The sequence below is a fragment of the Eptatretus burgeri genome, chromosome 8, assembly GCF_056783735.1.
Source record: "Eptatretus burgeri isolate ZD-2024b chromosome 8, Ebu_testis_v1, whole genome shotgun sequence".
In the NCBI taxonomy this organism is placed as follows: domain Eukaryota; kingdom Metazoa; phylum Chordata; class Myxini; order Myxiniformes; family Myxinidae; genus Eptatretus; species Eptatretus burgeri.
In genome coordinates this window covers 82,732,149-82,749,890 of record NC_140968.1, presented here as the reverse complement: position 1 = coordinate 82,749,890, position 17,742 = coordinate 82,732,149, and the positions used below count along the sequence as shown (strand labels likewise).

The 17,742-nt window shown below is 43.5% G+C and overlaps 1 protein-coding gene across 1 annotated transcript in view; it reads left to right on the top strand.

Annotated features, from left to right (window-relative positions):
• The first annotated feature begins 6,333 nt into the window (after positions 1–6,333).
• The window catches only part of LOC147022164 (uncharacterized), a 44,438-nt gene continuing 33,029 nt past the window's right edge, over positions 6,334–17,742 (top strand). Inside the window, exon 1 of the mRNA XM_085892813.1 lies at positions 6,334–9,525. The gene's annotated coding sequence lies outside the window, so the exon portion shown is untranslated. The remainder of the gene's footprint in view (positions 9,526–17,742) is intronic.

The following is a 17,742-nucleotide window of genomic DNA, read 5'->3' as shown; positions in this document are numbered from 1 at the left end:
GTATTGTGTTATTGTTTCCTATTCTCTCATGTGCACGCGTTATGTATGAAGCTCACTGCGTTCGCTATAATTGTGCATAAGAAATCGAGAAATTATTAGAATCCACGGTCATCATTATCCGGAAGTCCGTACCTTGTAACCCGTAATGGGGAACGCGGCTGAGGTTCCCTTCCCCTATCGGCCACGCCCACGCAGCAACGTGTCTTGTCATTGGTTGATAAATAAATGGCCATAACTTGGTAAGCACTTGTCCGATTAATATCAAACCTTGAAAAGGCACATCCTCAGGTCCCCAGCAATATATCTGGCAAATTTCAATTAGATCGGACCAGTGGTTGTCGATAAACAGCGGTCACACACACACACACACACACACACACACACACACACACACACACACACACACACACACACACACACACACACACACACACACACACACACACGTTCAGCCTTAAAAACTCGGGCTAATGCCGAAATTACGCACCAAAACCTTCATTTTATTTCGCTGGTGTGTAGCATAAAAGCCTGTCAAAATGATGTGTTGGAGTTGTTTTGTTAAAAACTTTAAATATGCGGTGTCGACATTCATTACCTCCAAGCCTACTGTCTTTCCTGTGCATGTGTTGTCTTCAAAACGTACCTTTCTTTCATGATGGAGGACACGTTGTTCGTTTTTCAATTGCACAGAACGTCAGAAGTCCTCTTGAGTGTAATTGAAAGCGGTTACGTTGTATTGCGGTAAAATCTAGTTTTCTGGATTACATACATGAAACAAAAAAACTGAAACAGTCTGTATGCAGTTAAACCCAGGCTCCTACTTATTTGCATGATATGCTGTAGTTTGAGGAGCGGTTGAAGGAGACATGGCTTTATACACTAGAAAGGAGGTGGTTAGGAGGAGATATGATAGAGATGTTTAAGATAATGAAAGGTATTGATAAAATGAGTGCAGATGAATTATTCAGCAGAGTAGACAGTGATAGGACCAGCGACCATAGCCTGAGAGTAAAGAAGAGGAGAGTTAAGACAGTAGTAAGGCAGGGAACTTTCACTCAGAGATTGTCAATGCATGGAATGGTCTCCCTGGAAAGGTAGTGGCAGCAGAAACAGTAGATAAGTTTAAATTAGAATTAGATAGGTACCTGGAAGTTATGGAGATGGAGGGGTATAGGGATGTTGGCAGGACTTTTCGGTAGGTAGCTTGAGCATTGATGGGTGATTGTGTGCATGTGTATGGGGGTGTTGTTGGTAGGGGTCTTGTGGTCTCGTCAAAGGGTGGTGTGTGCTTGATGCTGTGCGTTTCTCACCCAAAAAATCCCTTTGCCCGCCCCCACAAAAAACCCACAAAAAACTGCAGAAAAACATAAAAAGAACTACAAAAAAAACCAAAAACAAAAACAAAAAAATATTTTGCACTTTTCTTTTTTATATAAATTGGTTTTGTGTTGATGTGTCACAGGAAAGATGGGCCGAATGATCTCCCCCTGCGTCAAAATTCCTAGTGTATTCATGTGTATGCTCGATTTGCTACAGAACAGAGCAAGACGTTTTCAAAGGAAGAAAAAAAATCCACTTGTTTAGAACATCAGCTGGTTAGAGTACACGATGAAACGAGTAGCATTACGAGGTTGCAGGGTCAGACTTTGAAAAGCAAATGCAGCTCAAAACGATTTCGGATGTGGACCTTACACCACCAGCTGGCCACATAATGGAATTACAACCTTCGTATCATTCCAGGTGTTAACAAAATATCTTCGTGATGGAAATGTAGCTTCGTGCCATAGAGGTACGAGCACTCGCCTTTGAGCTGTCTCACCAGCATTTAAATCTCTGGTTAACTATAAAATGTCATCGTGGTGTTTCACAGGCCAGGTGCTACATCAGTGTGTGCCGGCCCTCGGATGGACGTTAAACTGGATGTCACATCTCGGTCTAACAACATTAGTTGGTGGATATTAAAGATTCCCCAGTGTCCTTTGCAAAGAACAGGTGAGTATCTACACCTCAATCAAATTCCAAATTCTTGCTCTAATCTTCTTCTTATTGCATATGGAAGCTTGGCTGCCGGGTAGCTATCATTTTGTTGGGGCGCAACTATGCTGCTGATGCTGTGCCCCGATACCAGAACACTGGTACTCATTTCGCCGACCTCAGAAGGATGGCAGGCTGTCAACTCCACCTGGTGTTAATTCAACAGCCAACGGGGCTCAAACTCAGGAGCCTCAGATCCCAAACCAGCCACCCTAACTACTAGGTCAACACCAGGATTCCTTGCTCTAATATACAGGAGGCACTGCATCAGTGGTACAGCTGCACCTCCAGCAAATGATGCTCCCGAAAGCTATGTGCTCCACATGAAAGAAGAAGAATACTTGTGACAAGGGCCTGTTTTATCTTCTCATGTAATGTCTCGGCTCGCTGCTACCCTGTTGCAAGAATAAACATGAAAGAGAAATCAGAGATTGCAGACCCTCGCCAGGACTTGTTTTGTGTGGTGTATTTTGTGTGGAAAACAAATGGAAGGATGTACGAAATGAAAAGTTGTTGATTGCAAATGAAAGGTCTTCATGGTCAAGTTGTAAATGGATAAAGGTCAAAGGTCTGATAAGTTGTAAAGATCAAATGGTCTGAATGTCTAAAGGTGGAAAGATTGAAAGGTCTGAAAATGTCAAAATGGGTTGTTAAAGGGTAGAAAGGGTCTCAAGTGTTGAAAGGATCTCAAAACGTCAAAGAGGTCTAACGGATGTAATTTAAAATCTCAAGGGTCGGAATTATCTGAGGGGTCTAAAGGGTCCTAAAATGTATAAAAAGGATCTAAAGGTCATAGGGTTCTCCAAGGTTATAAAGGGTTTAACGGGGTATATGGGATCTATAGGGTCTTAGGAAGTTTTAGGGGTCTGAAAGGTCTTAGGGGTCTTCAGGGTCATAAATTATGTTAGGGTTTGAAAGGATTGAAAGGATGTTAGGGGCCTTAAAGGGTTTTAAAGGCTATTCGGGGTCTACAGGGTCTTAGGAGTCTAAAGGGTCTTAAAGCATTTTAGGGGTCTATAGGACCTTAAAGGGTTTTAGGGGTCCAGAGGGTATTAGGGGTGCAAAGGGTCTAAGAGGGTCTTAGAGATCTAAATGGTATTTGGGGTCTTAAAGGGTGTTGGGGTTTGAAAGGATCTTCAAAATACCGTATTAGGTGTCTTAAATAGTCTTCGGGTCTAAAGGGTTTCAAAGAATCTCAGGGTCCAAAAGGCTCTGAGGGACTTTAGGGATCTTAAATGGTCTAAGGCGTCTTAAGAGTTTTAGGGGTATTAGGGTATTCATGAGTCTTCATGTTTTGAATAGGTCTTAGAGTTCTAAAGGGTACAATGTATATTATAATTGAGCGAAGTGTATATTATCTTCTCCAAGAAACCTAGACGAAGCATCAACGGTCCATGAAACTCAGCGATATTGCACTTAGTATACACGACTCAGGATCGCTATACTTTTTAGATCGCTATCATGAGCGAATGAGCAAAAATTAGGGGGGGTGAAAAAGTGAAGCCGAGTCCGCTGAGTATTAGCTATGCAGCCCGGGGTACATCACCGAACATGATTGGTCCAGTGCTATCTCGTGCCTACCACAGAGCAGACCAGTAATAGCAGGTTTACTATATCTTTCTATATAATGGAGCAAGTATACAGCATGTAATTAAATAATGTATGTATGTATGTATGTATGTATATCTGCTCTTCTTCACCCATTAGTAGGACAGCTGACCTGACGTCATCCACAATTATAACCTGAAATACTTAACCTAAAGTACCCAGAGGTCCCAAAAGACCCAAAAGAACCCCGAGAACCCAAAGGATCCTGAAGAACTAAATGACCCCGAGGACCCAAAAGGCCATGAAGACCAAAAATACCCTGAACACAAAAAAGACCCTTAAATACCCTGAAGACCCAAAAGACCTAAAACCTAAAACACCCTTCAAGACCGAAAAGACCCAAAAAACCCCGAAGACCCAAAATACACAGAAGACCCCAAAGACCCAAAATACTGAAAAAATCCCATTAAAGACCCTGAAGACCCTTAAATAACCAAAAGACCCCAAAGACCAAAAACATCTAAAAAACTCTGAAGATCAAAAAATTCACAAAAGACCCTGAATACTCAAAAGACCAAAAATACCCTGAAGACCCAAAATACCCCAAGAAAACAAAACACCCCAAAGACCCTGAGTACCGCAAAGACCCTAAGGACCCCATAGACCTAACATACCAAAAGGATCCAGGAGACCCAAAATACCCCAAGTACCCAAAAGACCCCAAGCACTAAAAAGACCCAGACAGAGGATGCAAAATACCTGAAGGACCCAAAAGACCAAGCGGATCCAAATGACCTGATGACACAAAATACCAAGAGAGCTCAAAATACCTCGAAGACCCAAAAGACCTAACTGAACTATCTGGGGCCCATGGGAATTTTGCATAATTTAAAATGTGATTTCAGGTCACCACCCCCCCTCCCGCCCCCTACACACACACACACACACACACACACACACACACACACACACACACACACACACACACACACACACACACACACACACACACACACACACACACAATCCCAAGTCCTCAACCCCCTCCCCTCCCAACTCTGGCCTCTCTCTGCTACCCCACAACCAGACCCAAACTCTGTGATCCCCTCCACCATTCTTCAAATCCTCAAACCCCCTCCCAACTCAAAGTCCTCAACTGCCCCCCTACCCCCCACCCCTCAAAAGCTTCAAACCCCTCAATCCCAACTCTGTCCCCTCTCTGCCTCCATTTCCCCAACCCAACTCTGTCATCCTCTCCCCTTTTCGTCTTCAAGTCCTCAACTGCCCCAAACCCAAGCACTCAACCCCCCTTCTCCACCTCAAGTCCTCAACCGCCCCCCCCCCAAACGTCTCAATCTCTCTCTTCCAACTGCATGCACCCACACCCCCAACTCTGTCCTCCCCTCCCCATTTCTTCCTGTTCTTAACAACGTCACACAGGGAACTTTGGTGCATGAGAAGGTCATTCGGCCTATCATGCCTGTGTTGTTCCTGTCCATGTTTGTAAAGAACAATGTTAAAATTAAATAAAGATGGAACGTTAAATTCACAATCACTTCCCCCCTTCTTCACCTATCCTCATTATAATTCATGGATCAGTGTTTGTGTATTTGTTACTTAAGAAATCTAAAGATTTCGTAAGTATATTGATCACTTCCGTCCTCTGTTTGTGTGTTTGTTTGTTTGTTTGTAGGCATGATAACTTGAGAACAGAAGAAGCTACCAATGTCAAATTACACCACGTGATTCAGGAGGGTGATGGCTGGCGCTGATTAGATTTGGTCAAAATCCGTCAAAGGTCAAGGTCACAGCAAGGTCAAACATCCAAAACATGATAACTTGAGAAAAGTTATCACAGGTATTGTTGACGGAGCGCGAGTTTGGAAGATCGAGGTAAGTTCGGCGGAATTTGTGTGTCAATTCGTCGAGTTACGGCTGTTTTAAAAATTTCAGTGTTATAAAATAATATCAAATAATTCCGTAAATTCCTGTGGAGAAATGGAGTATTTTTGCTTCGGTGGACGTTATGAGTTCGTTTTAACTTCGATTTTAATTTTATCTTCGGTGTTTGCGATCGCTTAGGACGTTTAACACTCGGTTTTTCGAAATTCTGGTAAAAATCGGATGTTTTGGAGACGTTTTAAGATTGTATAAAAATATTTCACCCGCCACATCACGGCTCGTCACGTGGCACAGCGCGCTCGAGCAGACGTGTCGTTGAGTCGCGTAAAGGTTTTGCGTGTGCGCGCTGACATCATCGCGCTCGCCTCGGCGTCCTGTCGAGTTGGGGGGGCCGTCGAGTGTGACCTTTACGTTACGTTAATCCGCGGTAACTTGAGAACGGAAGAAGCTACCAATGTCAAATTAAACCACGTCATTCAGGAGGGAGATAGCCAGCACTGATTAGATTTTGGTCAAAATCGGTCAAAGGTCAAGGTCACAGTGAGGTCAAACATTCGATTTTTTATGGTTTGGTACAGAATCATCGTAGAAAGTTCTGGTTTGCGTCGCTACCTTCTCGAGAGACAGCTTTTATTAGACAAGGTCAGAGGTCAAGTTGACGATTTCGTCAGTACCAGTCTATGCCTGCTTGTTTATTTGTTTGTCGTGCTACTCTTTCTACAGTTGTGGGCCGATTACATTCAGATTTGCTACATTGGATCAGCATGACCCCAATCAGTGTTTAGGGGTCTTTTATCTTTGATGGTCTTGGGGGGTAGGGGGAGGGGATGGACGCAAATTCTCTCTGTAAATATGTATCACACAGCACCGCCTCCAGGGAGGGAAGGGTATTACAAGTCATCACCATTTACAGTACAGTATTCCTGTCCCCACATTTCCCAGTGCATTGAGGTATTTTCAATTATAAGCAGTTGGTATGTTTTTACTTCATGCACATAACTTCATGGGTTTTTTTGTTTTTGCATGAACTTTGCTGTCAGTTACCTATACACCACCCAAATAAAGTTAAGCGTCAAAAGAAGGTGTTGCATGTTTGGAACAAGATCACCCATAGGGCGGGTACTCGGCTCATGTAATTAATACACAGTCAAAGACACAAACAAGCAGTCATAGACTGGTGCTTACAAAATCGTCAACTTGACCTCTAACCTTGTCAAATAAAAGCTGTTTTCAGAGAAGGTAGCGACGCAAACCAAAAGTTTCTACGATGATTCTGTACCAAACCATCAAAAATCGTAACGTCGACCGAAGCAAAAATCTCCATTTCTCCACGCAATTATTCAATATTATTTTATCAAAGTCACAAAACCGTAATATTCGGCCATCCACCAACAATCTTTACATAATCCGACGGCTTAGAGAGTCAGGCATGTGACGAAAACCTTTATTGGGATAAAAATGACTTTTAAACACAATCTTTATCGAAAACACCATCAGCGCGCACACTCAAAACCTTTACGTGATCAACGACGCCTCTGCTCGAGCGCGCTGCACCACGTGACGAGCTGTGACACGGCGAGTGAAATATTTTTTATACAATCTCAAAACGTCTCCAAAACATCGGATTTTTAACAGAATTTCGACAAGCGAGTTTTAAGCGTCCTAAGCGATCGCAAAAACCGAAGACAAATTAAAATCGAAGTTAAAACGAACTCGTAACGTCGACCGAAGCAAAAATACTCCATTTCTCCACATGAATATACGGAATTATGCTTGACCTCACTGTGACCTTGACCTTTGACGGATTTTGACCAAAATCTAATCAGCGCTAGCCATCACCCTCCTGAATCACGTGGTGTAATTTGACATTAGTAGCTCCTTCCGTTCTCGAGTTATCATGCCTACAAACAAACACACAAACACAACAAACACACAAGCAAGCAGTCATAGACTGGTACTTATGAAATTGTCAACTTGACCTCTGACCTTGTCTAATAAAAGCTGTCTCCAGAGAAGGTAGTGACGCAAACCAGAAGTTTATACGATGATTCTGTACCAAACCATCAAAAATCGTAACGTCGACCGAAGCAAAAATCTCCATTTCTCCACACAATTATTTAATATTATTTTATCAGTCACAAAACCGTAATATTCGGCCATCCACCAACAATCTTTACATAATCTGACGGCTCAGCGAGTCAGGCATGTGACGATAACCTTTATTGGGATTAAAAATGACTTTTAAACACCATCTTTATCGAAAACACCGTCAGCGCGCACACGCAAAACCATACGTGAGTCAACGACGTGTCTGCTCGAGCATACTGCATCACGTGACGACCCATGACGCGCGAGTGAAATCTTTTTTATACAATCTTAAAACGTCTCCAAAACATCCGATTTTTACCAGAATTTCGACAACTGAGTTTTAAACGTCCTAAGCGATCGCAAAAACCGAAGACAAAATTAAAATCGAAGTTAAAACGAACTCGTAACGTCGAGCGATGCAAAAATACTCCATTTCAAAACATGAATTTACGGAATTACGTTTGACCTCACTGTGACCTTGACCTTTGACGGATTTTGACCAAAATCTAATCAGCGCTAGCCATCACGCTCCTGAATCAAGTGGTGTGATTTGACATTAGTAGCTTCTTCCATTCTCGAGTTATCTTGCCTACAAACAAACACATAAACATACAAACAAACACACAAACAGAGGACGGAAGTCATCAATATTCTTACAAAATCTTTAGATTTCGTAAGTAACAAACAGAAACGGAAGTCATCAATATACTTACGAAATCTTTAGATTTTGTAAGTAACAAACGAGAAGGGCACTTGGTTGAGCGCACACTTTCGCCAAGTAATGCCTGATACACAAGAACCTATCGGGCACAACACATTTTTGAAATATCATGCTATGTATCATTTTTGGCCCTTTCTCTCAATGGTGAAGAATCACTTAAAAATTAAATAAGCCTCCAATCCAGATTCAGATTCGGATCTTCACAAAAATCGAATCAGTTCTTGCTTGTCAGACACCCAACCGGTCCCCCAAATTTCATCCGAATTGGTTCACAACTTTTTGAGATATCCTGCACACAGACAGACAAACAAACTGACAAACAGCCAAACAAGCAGTCATAGACTGATGCTTTCGAAATCGTCAACTTGACCTCTGACGTTGTCGAATAAAAGCTGTCTCCAGAGAAGGTAGCGACGCAAACCAGAAGTTTCTACGATGATTCTGTATCAAACCATCAAAAATCGTAACGTCGACCGAAATAAAAATCTTCATTTCTCCACGCAATTATTTTATATTATTTTATCAAAATTACAAAACCATAATATTCGGCGATCCACCAACAATCTTTACATAATCCAACGGCGTAGCGAGTCAGGCATGTGACGATAACCTTTATTGGGATAAAAAATGACTTTTAAACACCATCTTTATCGAAAACACCGTCAGCGCGCACACACAATACCTTTACGTGACTCAACGACGCATCTGCTCGAGCGCGCTGCACCACGTGATGAGCCATGACGCGGCGAGTGAAATATTTTGATACAATCCTGAAACGTCTCCAAAACATCCGATTTTTACCAGAATTTCGACAACCGAGTGTTAAGCATCCTAAGCAATTGGAAAAACCAAAGACAAAATTAAAATCGAAGTTAAAACGAACTCATAACGTCGACCAAAGCAAAAATACTACATTTCTCCACATGAATTTATGGAATTATGTTTGACCTCACTGTGACCTTGACCTTTGACCGATTTTGACCAAAATCTAATCAGCGCTAGCCATCACCCTCCTGATTCACGTGGTGTGATTTGACATTGGTAGCTTCCTCCGTTCTCGAGTTATCGTGCCTCCAAACAAACACACAAACACACACACACAAAAAAACAAACACACAAACAGAGGACGGAAGTCATCAATATACTTACGAAATCTTTAGATTTCGGAAGTAACAAACAGCCAAACAGGCAGACAGAAAAGAGTGAAAACATAACCTCCTTCGGTGGCAGAGGTAACTAGAAGGGCACTCAGTGGAGCACATGCCTCCGCTATGCAATGCCTGATGAAGTAGAACATATCGAGCCGAATACATTTTTGAAATATCACATATACCTCGTTTTTGGGCTCCCAACTGAAAATGGTGAACAATCACTTTAAAGATTAAAAAAAAATCTTGTATTCAGATTTGGATTTGGATCTTCACCAAAATCAAATCAATTCATCCTCTCCACACACCCAACCTGTCCACCAAGGCTCGTCCGAATCTGCCCGTAACTTTTGAGATAATTTGCTTTATTATCGGTTTTAGTCCTATCACTCAATTGTGAGAATCACTGTAAAAATTATCGGATCTTCACCAAACTTGAACCAATTCTTCCTTGTCACACACCCATGTCCACCGAGTTTTGTCTGAATCCGTCCATAATGTTTTGAGATATTGTGCTATACTGTCGGACCCCGCTATTCTCGGGGTATACGTTCTTGAACAATTCTGCGAATGGAGATCCGTGAATAATAGGACATTGTTTGAATGGAAAAGGGGGGATAGGTTCCCGGCGGTTTGTGATTCATGAGGGAAAATAAAAAATCCCTTGAAAAACTGCTAAAAACACAAAAATCCTTGAATACACCCACAAAAAACAATTATTCTTCTTCTTTTGGCTGCTCCCATTAGGGGTCGCCACAGCAGATCATCCATATGATCCGCATAATGATTTGGCACAGGTTTTAAGCCGGATGCCCTTCCTGACGCAACCCTGGTCACCTCTTACGACACAGGGGTATGGTACACCTATTTTACCCGGGGCATACACCGGGACTAGTACACTGGTACTCATTTTGCCGACCTCAGAAGGATGACAGGCTGAGTCAACCCCCTGGTGTATTCAATCAGCAGCCCAACAGGGCTTGAACTCAGGACCTTTGGATCCCAAGCCCGCTGCCCTAACCACTATGCCAACACCAGGCATACACCCACAAAAAACACTAACATGCTCATAAATAACCATGAAAATGCAGGGGGAAAAACCGCGAATACACCCCCGGAAACACGAAAGACCATGAATGCGTGAAAAAAAAATCGCGAATACGCGAAGCACAGGGCCGTAAATGCTGAAACAGGTCACATTTTATGAACCGCAGATATACGGGGTCCGTGAATAGCGAATTCACGAATTGTGGGGTCTGACAATGATTCGTTTTTGGCCTTATCTCTCAATGGTTGGAATCACTTTAAAAAAAAATTAAAATTAGTAGCTGGATCCAGATCCTCACCAAAATCTCATCAGTTCATTTTTATCACACACTCAACCTGACCACCAAATTTTATCCGAATCCTTCCACAACTTTTTGAAATATCCTGCACAGAAACAAACAAATGAACATTGCTGAAAACATAACCTCCTTCCACCAACGGTGGTGGAGGTAAACAGACAAATAAACAGACCAAAACGCAACACCCTGTCCTGTGGCGAGGGTAATAAACAGCAACTTATGCAGCTAGTATAGGATCTACATTGGATCAATGTTTGCTCAAAGGTGACTATACTCACAATGTTGGTCCGTCGTTGGCAAACTAACAGCAAGCATTGCTGAACGTTATCAGTAGTCACAAGGACAACCATCTATTACCGACCAAAACCAAACATTGATGCAACATTGGCCCAGTGTGTATGTGGTAACCCACGATGTCAAGCCTAGCCCAACATTGGTCCAAAGTAGCTGTGTCAAGTTGTGATAATTAATTACAACAGAGCCAACTGATTAATCCTGTGGAGATGGTTGACTGGTCAATTTGTGTGAAAATGAATCTGACAAGGAACTACAAGAAGGACCAGTCCAGCAAAAGATAATCAGAAATTTGCAAGGATATCCAAGGAACTTCGGCAGAGGAGGAGGGTATTTGGCCCCTCATGCCCGCACTACACCAACACCACAGCGACACCAATATAGACTAATAAATGTCAGAGTGTGTTCGTGTGTCAGACAGTAAGTCAGAGTGTGTGTGTGTGTGTGTGTGTGTGTGTGTGTGTGTGTGTGTGTGTGTGTGTGTGTGTGTGTGTGTGTGTGTGTGTGTGTGTGTGTGTGTGTGTGTGTGTGTGTGTGTGTGTGTGTGTGTGTGTGTGTGTGTGTGTGTGTGTGCGCGCGCGCTCACGTGCACCCTCTCCATAACTCCAAAACCATGAAATGTAGTGGTCTCAAAGTTTGCATGCTTACTAAGGGAACTTCAAATAAGTGCATGAATGAAAAGTGGGTGTTTCGATGAATTAAAACACCCCTTATGAAGAAAATTAACAGCCATATTTTATTATATCCTCTCTCACATGCATCCTCGGACACCTCATTCTCCCTCAATGGGGTCTTAATTCGCCATTTTTTTTTTTTGGCCTGCTCAACGATGACTTGACTTGGAACAGGCGTAACGGTTTCTTAACGATAGTCTTTTTTTTAAACTTTCCTCACTCATATCATTGAATGCCTGATGATCATACCTATGAATCACTGGATACTTTGCAATGCTTATAAACGCCCGGAGATGCCAGCGTTCGTGGCTTTATATAATTTAGGCACATGCCTTAACCTCGAGAATCTCTTAAACTAAGCCGAATTCCAAAATTCAAGCTCAACAATTGAACTTAGCAGCAGTTCCGACTGCTAAAAAAAACGTGTTAATGTGTTCAATCCGGACATTGTTTGACAATGCAGGCATCTCCGGGTGCATGGTGTTTATATAACCAATTAGCAATCACTAAATGCTTGCCAAGCCAGATGTTCCTTCTCAACCGTTTTGTTGGAGTGCTTCCTTGAGCACTTAAGCCACCATCACTTCAGCATAGATAAATGTACATATAAAAAAATTTAAGTTTCGTTTTTAAAAGTTTTTTCAACCATTTCGTTGGAGTGCTTGGATAAGCCAGCCACCAGACATACGCTCTTCAAGCTTCAATGGCAATACTGCAGTTTCATACCAGAGTTAGGAAGGCAAAATCAATTAGAAGGTTACAATGAATAAAAAATGTTTTCAGTTGTGAATCGCCACATCATGGCAGAATAGATGAGAGGTGCGCATGCTCTAAGCTGTGGGCTTGAATGTCAAGCCTGGGCTTGAATGTCTAACCTGGGCTTGAATCCTGACCCAGCTATAAATTGTCATCCCAGTGTTTTACAGGCAGGGTGAATAATCATTGTGTGCCAACTTTCGGATGGTTGTTAAACTTGGCATCATCTGCTGGAATCACTGCCACCCACCCCCATCTCCTCTTCCCATCCACACTCTTCCGTTTCACCCCACTTCCCTTACTCTCTCTCTCTCTCTCTCTCTCTCTCTCTCTCTCTCTCTCTCTCTCTCTCTCTCTCTCTCTCTCTCTCTCTCTCTCTCTCTCTCTCTCTCTCTCTCTCTCTCTCTCTCTCTCTCTCTCTCTCTCTCTCTCTCTCTCTCTCTCTCTCTCCCCTATCCCTTTCTCTCACCCCTATCCCTCTCTCTGGCCTCATTCTCTCTCTGACCTCTTCCCTCTCCCCCCTTTCCTCTTACCCTCCACCTTTGTTAAGGCCCGGTCACACCTTGACGTTTTAGCCAACGTATGCCGATTTTTGAATTTTTTTCCTAAAACGCTGGCACACGTTGAATACGTTATGGGTAAGTTTTGATAACATTGAGAGCACGCTGAAAAACACTGCCATACGTCGTTGTACGCTGGCTTTAAACGTTGTACTTTTCGGTTGTCCTCAAATTTTTTCATGCTTGAAATTTCACGACGTATGCCGGCGTATGACTCACACGTTCCGCTACGCTGGCCACAAGTTGTATGCACGGTCTGCGATCGTTGACAGACGTCAACACATGCTACTTGTAAGTTAATCATAAGTTGAGACACGACGAGGTAATGTTTAGCGTACCCGAAACGTATTTCTAACCTATGATTAAGGTGTTGTTGGCACGTTACGCGATCGTTGCCACACGTCGACAGACGTTACTTTTAAGTTACTCATAGGCTGAAAGACGTCGGTATAATGGATCGTCCTTGCGTCAGCGTCCACAGCCACGGCCAGGACACTTATTTGCAGCATTCTTCAAACTTTTCTTCGGCATGACGAGGATGTTCACACTTCGATGTCTAGCTTGGCTATGATTCCAATTGTCCATCGGCAGCGTCTATTTAAAATAGTCGAGTTTGAGCGTTTTAACACGTTCAGAAGAAATGCTTCAAATTTCCAAACCCCAGCGTCAAAAAACAAAGGCGAGTGACAGCAATTTAAATCGTTCATTGTAAACAATGAAACTACCTGAGTGGTACAGTTTAAATGTCGTTGAGTGTAAAAAAATCCAATTGTTGAGCGCAAGCGTCTACTTTCAATCGTGGAGATGCAGCCATTTACATCGTTGAGTGGCAGCCTATGAACCTACCCGTGGACACGCGGACGCAAGGACGATCCATCATAACCCACACCCTCCCCCTCACACTCACCTACTACTGCCAACATGAACAAAGTACTACTAATACTGATACTGATACTGTTACTGATACTGATACTGATACTGCTGACATGGACATCAACTCAAAAAGGACTCGAAAACACTGTTGGGTTCCCCTTTTATGAACACCATTTTTATATACCAATTCCCAAAACCGCTGGGAACACGTCTTTATATGGCAGTTGTAACCTAGAAACACATTCATTTTTTTTTTTTTGTCGACCGGAAGACGTCATTGGAATACGTCTACATACGTCGATGTGTGTTGGGACTACGTAAAGAATTGGTTCAAAGCACGTCAAACACAAGTTAGAAATAAGTTTCGCGTAAAAAAGACATTACCGCGACGTGTTTCGACTTATGAGTAGCTTATAAGTAGCGTTTTTGGACGTGTGTAAGCGTCCACATATCGTGTGTAAAACTTATCCCCATCGCATGTGGAACGTGTGTCATACGCCGAGTACGTCGTAAAATTTTGAACATGTTTAAAATTTCTTGACGTACTCTACTTACTACGACGTAGGATAGCGTACTTTAGCGTTCTACTCACGTATACCAAACTTACTCATACCGTATTTGACGTGCCCCCAACGTTTTAGACACATTTTTCTTAGGTCGGCATATGCTGGCAAGATCGCCAAGGTGTGACCGCGATGTTGTCACTTCCATTTCTACGGCAGTTACGATTCGAATCGTTGTGCGTCAGCCTTTTAATAGGCTACGTCACGACATCGTCGGCGATGCGTGCAACGCGCTATGCTGAAGTTAGACTATCGTTGGGCATCGGTTGTGTAGGCCGACAACAGGTTCAGCATTCGTTGGTATAAGTTATCTATAACACAATGAAACGTTCTGTGTCCGTTACCAATGCGTTATACATAAGACCAAGTCGCTATGAATACGTACGAATCTTAAAAAAAAAACATCAAAAGTTCAACGTAAGCCAGCGTTTTACATACATTTTAATACGTTGCCATCGCTGGCTAAAACGTCAAGGTGTGACCGGGCCTTTATGGGGACTGTTAAGGACTGACTGTTTAGCTTTGAATATAAAACTGCTTCCCCACTTCCCCCCAATGGAATCAGATTAGGAGTGAGTCGACCAGAGAGGTGCAAAAGTCGCTGCATTGCGAGCATGCATGTATGCAGGCAAGCCTTTGCAAGGTAGAGAGCGTGGGTATTAATTTCTCCCACCCGGTTTAATATAGAATCTGGTGGTTAAAAAGAAAATGTTGCCATTTGTGCGTGTCTTATCACTCTTCCCTCCCCCTCCCCTCAAGATTACCTCCTCCCAAACCCCCTCCAATCTCCCCTCTCCACCCCCATGGACATCTCCCGACAGTCTCCACATGCTGGTTTAACGTACCCCATTTCGTTCATCCTGTAATACCACCACCCCCTTTCCCCACAAGTCCCACTACTAAACACAAGTCGAGAACCCTCCCCTCATGCTTACCTCCTCCCAAATCCCCTTCCCCCTTCTCTCTCCCCCATTCTCCTCGCTCCCAACCCCTCTTGAAGTGTATAGCGACGTTTGGTGAGGCGTCGCTCTCCCTATCCTCCCCTTCCTCACTCTTCCCTTTTCATAGCTCCCCCACTCCTCCTCCCTCCCTCATTCCTAACCCCTCCTTCCTCCCTTTCCCCTCTCCTACCTCCTCTCTATCCATTCTCCCTGCTCTCTCTCTCCCCCTCCCATCCATCCTCTCTCCCTCCCCTTCCTCCTCTTGACCTCCCCACCTGCACCTTCCTCCCTCCATCCTCTCTCCCTCCACTCCTGCTCTCCTTTCTCCCCCCCCCTCTTACTCCACCCCCCTACCCTTAATACTCTCATCACTGAAGCAATGGGTTGTATGTGACAGTCAATACTATTAAATGTCAGTGTGTGTCAGTGTCAGTCAGTCAGTCAATGTATGTGCGTGTGTGGTTCCTCCATTATTCCAACACCATGAAACCTAGCAGCCGAAAACTTTGCATGCATACGAATGGAAAACCAAGGGGGCGCATAAGTGACAATTGGGTGTTTGAGTTAACTTAAACACCCCTTTTGTAGATAATTAATGGCCTTATATAATTATCCTTCATGAAAGCTCATCCTTGGTCAGTTTGCTGTCCCAACCCTGTCTGTGCCGAACATCAAATATCCCACCATGCATCAAACAGAATAACAAAACCACCCGTCACTTTCTAACAGCACATACCGTTTTTAAAGACATTATAACATGGGCTTCCCTTGAGGTATGCGACTCGAACTGCAGCTGCCACCCTTTTTATCCGCTCTGGAACTGGATCTCTCCGAAGGGGTCACACACTGTCTGGAGACACCTAGAGTGCCAAAGAACGTGCTAACCGGACAAACGAACACTCCTCCAGCAGCCAGACTTGCTGCCAAACCCAACCCCGCAGTCCAAACTCCAAAAGCCAGCTCAGTCCAAGAGACCCTCGAGACCATCGCACTCCAGCTGAATTATTTTTTTGTTTTGTATACAATGTCGAGGCTCGTATGAGAGCTAACACACAGAACGTACAACAAGGGGAGCAGGAGACAAGAGGGGTGTCAGAGAGAAGGACAAAACAGGAGGGAACAGAGACATTAGGGGATCTGTGGAAGGGAGCTGGATGGGGTGGGGTACATGTGATAAACAAGATGGACACTACAGGGACTTTCAGGTCCTTACGTGACAGGGACTTTCAGGAAGGAAAGCAGGGAAATTGAAGGAGGTGGGTTTGGGGTGGATTCATGGGGGTAGAAAAGATTGTGGTTTTGGTTGGGAGAAGATAAGAGGTGGTAAAATGCTTATAAATGCCCAGAGACACCAGTGTTTCATGCCTTTATTTTTCAGCACACATTTTACAACCAAAATGTGATAATCCCCAGAATCTCTCAACCCGAGCCAAATCCCAAAATGAAAACCATGGAATCAAACCCAGCAGCAGTTGCGACCACCACAAAAGTACCCATCTGCCCAACCCACACACTCCCTGACACTCCAGGCTCAAAACACAACACAACCACCACAGCACAATATAACCATCTTCAAACCACAACACAACCACCTGTGGGAACTTATCACAGCCACCCATTGTTTATCACTTCATGAAAGTTGGAAGAAGGGGGAGAGAGGGAGGAGAGATGGGTGAGCGGAGACAAACGAAAGGATAGAGGGAATGATGGATGGATGGAGGGAAGGAATGGATTGATGGGATCAAGGGGAGGGATGGATGGGATGGAGGGGAGTGATGGATGGGATGGAAAGTAGATTCACAGCCAGTTTCAAAGTTGTTCATGAACACATGATACGCCAATCTCACAGAGTGAACATAAGGTGTAAGGAATGAATCATGAATGAATAAATTAATGAGTCGCCACCTGCTGTTCCTTCGTCTGTCATTACATTCCCTGCAACATCTGCAATGAGCTTGGGTTATGGAAACAACTCTCCCCTCATAACCTCTAAAATACTCCGCCAGGGGGTTGTGTCTCCAAGCATCCCTGGGTGGTGCTCAGTATGTCTGCTCCGAAGTGCTGCTAGAAATGTAATTCATTTACATTATCACTCAACATTTTAATTTCAAAAACGACAACAGCTGTGATAAAAAAACACCGTCATTTACACCACCGTCTACTGTGTTGCCATGGCTTACAAACATCGCTTTGGTCAATCATCCATCCCTTCTATCCATCCATCCCTTCCCTCCATATGATCCATCATTTCTTCCCTCCATTCTTTCCCTCCCTCCATCCATCCATCTTTCTCT